Source organism: Perissodus microlepis, chromosome 13, assembly GCF_051167445.1.
Source record: "Perissodus microlepis isolate ML-2025 ecotype Zambia chromosome 13, ASM5116744v1, whole genome shotgun sequence".
In the NCBI taxonomy this organism is placed as follows: Eukaryota; Metazoa; Chordata; class Actinopteri; order Cichliformes; family Cichlidae; genus Perissodus; species Perissodus microlepis.
Window position 1 is genome coordinate 15,862,784 of NC_140473.1, and position 3,733 is coordinate 15,866,516.

Genomic DNA, 3,733 nt, shown 5'->3' on the forward strand with positions numbered 1-3,733 from the left:
TTTCTTGTCTCCATAAGCAGCGCCAGACAAAATGTCCACCCACCAGTGTTTACAGTATTATTATGTTAGTGATAATCTTTCTAATATGCAGAAAAGTAACAGTCAGAGGATTTGTGGAAATATCCATGACTTGCTATTGTAGCGACAGATTAATGACATTTTTTTCATATTTTGGCTAAGCGTTAGGCAGCTTGTGAAGTACCAAGGAAGTAGATTGGTTCACACATTTATTTATTTTTTGGTCTCAAGTAATGTTTATTATATTAAGTGTCACCCATGTATGCATTTTTGTTTTGCTTCCACGGAACCACTTTCTTGGAATTTTTTTTTCATATCACTTTGTTACCAGCAGCATATTACAAAAACACATCCTTTTTTCACAATTATTTAGTTGGAACCATGAAAAATGCCAAAGCTAACACATTTTCACAGGCATAAAAGAGTGCTATTTGGCACCATTAAAGTGATGCCAAATGGTATGCACTGTCCTTTAAAAATCTGGACAAATGTTGGACAAAAAAAAATGTTAGAAAGAAACTGTACTCCGCGTAAACAAAATCTTAAAGTCATGTTCTTAAGAAATAGGAAAACATTCAACGAGAGATGTATCTGGCCCCTCAGTTGATCCATTTACTCATCAGAGTGAGCTCTCATCAGAGATGGTCTTGTCAAAATTGGTCTAACACAGAAAGGTACAGTCAGAAACTCCATACAATACTATCTACAAAGCATCAGATTGGTAGTTGCATCATTTTTCAGCGTGACAATAATCCCAAACAGTGCAGTAAAAGCACAGCTGGATGGAAAAACGCACAAAAGAACGATCATAGATTGGCCTCCTCAGAGGCCGGACCTTAACATTGAAGCAGTGTTGGATCATTTTGACAGACAATGGAACAAAAGTCAGTCAACATCTAAAGAAGAGCTTTGAATGTCCTTCAAGAAGCCCGGATAGTTATTCTTGAGGACTACTCAAAGAAATTACTACAAAGCTTGCCTATGAGAGTTCAGGCTGTGCTGAAGAATGAAGGTGGTCGTACTAAATATTGACCTTCATCTTTGGCTTTTGTATAAACTGTTTTTACCTTATGTAACGTAGTTCCATGTATGTTCGCCTATGTTTAAATAAATTACATGTATATCCCATTTTCACAGTGAAATAACATTAAAAGACTTTTGTACAGCATTTTAGTTTAATTTTATATAAGCAGTATTCACAAATTTATTTTATTGTCAGAATTATCATGGTCAAATATTAATCTAATTAAATATAGAACTTGTGTAAAGGTGTAAATCAGTGGGTTAATTTTAAGGTGTGCTTTAGATTAGGTACATGCATCAGTAAAACTCTGAAGACATTTGCTTTGAAAAATGTCAGTTTTAGTAATTGGTTTAGCTGCAAATTACCACAAAAGATAACAGTCTTTTCTACATGGTGTTTATAGAAAATATATTCATATTAGTAAATTGTACATGCTTAAAAAAATAACAACAATAACTCTAAAATCTCTAGAGCATGCAGTCTAAACTTGCACATTCAGCACTGTTACTGACCTTTAGAGGGCACTGTCCTCCATCTAGACTCAGGGTTCTCAAATAAACACAGGAGAACGGGAGCTCCATGTAATATTATCTGTCCCGGAAATGCTATAAAAAAGACTAAGCACCCACATACATTGTAAACAAGAGATGAAGCAGCAGAGTGAGACCAAATGAGCCCTTGTTTTTATTTTATTTTTTAAATCTATTATAGCTGATCACAGCTGGTGTCAAGAAGTGCCACGTAACTCACGCAGCCACATTACCAAGTATTTCATGCGTACCTCAATCTTTTCATCAATGGGTCAAGAATATCAGCGGTCTGAGCACTTTTATTTGCTATAGCAAATAAACCTAATAAGAAAAAGTAAATTATTTGCCTTTGCAACATGAGACTCATATGAGGTTGGTAAGATTTTACAAAATAGGCCTTCTTTAGTTGTTTAAGACGAAGAAAAAGTCTGAAACGAACCGATTACTCATAAAATGTGATCTAATCTTGTGCGCCACCCTCCTGTCCATGTCATGCACAGTTGGTGTTTGGAAAGGCTTTAGCCATGTTTTTTTGTTTTAATTTTTGTTGTTGGTTTTTGTTTTTTTTGGGGGGGGGGGGGGGGTATTTGGTCTTGTTGTCATTTCAATAACAGATAAATGTATTCGGTTTTGTTTTCGTTTTTTGTTAACAGCTGACACGTGAATGAAGAGTTTTGCTTTGCCGTTACATTTGTTGTTCTCTCTCGCTCTCGTTTATACATATCGGATTTCTTCTGGCATTCAACAACCTATGTATTTTAAATAAAACGCAACACTAACATGTATGAGATGCAGAGACAAGCACACCAGCCACCCAACGCGGAAAGCCAGCCGTTTGGTCTGTTCCACTCCGCCCCACTTTCACTATGTTGCTGGGCAACGACAGTCAGGTGACTGTCTGCAGACAGAATATGGCTGACCTGTCAGAAGACCAATGAGGGAAAGGCCAAATTTTGCATAATCGATCTTCTTTTCCTCGTCGTTTCTGACAACACTTGACCGTCTTAGAAAGCATTTATCCAGAGGTCGTCAAGGTAAGCTCGGGAGCGCGTGGTTTTTGTCTGTGTGTATGTCACTCTCGTTAGCTCGGAACAGCAGCAGCCACCGTTGGTGTTGGCTAGCTAAGTTAAGCTAGCTGTTAGCCAAACAGTCTGCGCTTTCTCTACCAAGAAAGAAATTCTAGTTACAAGAAATGACATTTAGGCAACTCTGTGGATTCCTCAAGCTTCCTTCCGGAAACTTGTAACACTATTGCAGAACATGTTGTGTCGAAGGATATTAGTAGAATGATAAAAGTTAAAAGGGGAAGTTATAAGTTAGAATTGCATTCATCGTGTTGCATTTCAGACGCATATTTAAACCAGTCAGTATCTGTATGCACACACATGCACAGACAGTCCTCCCATGAAAACTTTTAAATCTATATTTGGATAAGGTCTCCAGAAAAGTAATCTGTTCCGATTTACTCAGACGTAATAACCGCTGTAAGTTTTTTAGTTTGCTTTGTTGTGGCTTAATTGGATCAAAGGTCTTGGATTAAAATAGGTACTTGCATCACATTCAAACCACTCGTAGCTAAAGCGACTAGCGGTGACTATCTCGTTACAATTAAATGTTTTTCTGGCTAGGCTAGTCTAGCTATGTTAGTACAAATGCTGTATAAGCACCTGCTGCATCCAGAGCTATTAAACATGGAGTTGTATTATAAGGACGTGCGACGCTCTGTGATAATTTCATTTCATGCGCATTTTTTCCAATTACTGTTTAAGTTAAAAACACACACACACACACAAACACACACATACGTGTATACAGCAGCACTTGGAATGGATCTCTAGCATCAGCTATACACTTCTATTACCAGCGAACTGTGGCCAACCAACATTGGGCTCTTCCCACAGCGGAAAGGTGGTGTTTGTATCCACAATATACAAGCGTCACACCACAGGAGGAAAGTAGCTGACCTCTGGAGAATAGGCACATGACATTGTTGTAGTAGTAGTAGTGACATACCCACAGTTGTTTTCAGTGGAGAGTTTTAAACCTTTGACCAGAGTTCATGCTGGCTGTTTAGCTGTGGGAGGCATCATGTGGGTTTTTTTATTTGGCCATGCCGATGTCCTTGACTCTGATCTGGAGTGCCACAGTCCTGTCAAAGACC

At 38.1% G+C, this 3,733-nt stretch overlaps 1 protein-coding gene across 5 annotated transcripts in view; it reads left to right on the forward strand.

Moving 5' to 3' along the window:
* Positions 1-2,443: 2,443 nt before the first annotated feature.
* The window catches only part of washc2c (WASH complex subunit 2C), an 11,682-nt gene continuing 10,392 nt past the window's right edge, over positions 2,444-3,733 (forward strand). For all 5 annotated transcript variants that reach the window (XM_084949581.1, XM_084949584.1, XM_084949585.1 and 2 more), the window contains exon 1: positions 2,444-2,606. The gene's annotated coding sequence lies outside the window, so the exon portion shown is untranslated. The remainder of the gene's footprint in view (positions 2,607-3,733) is intronic.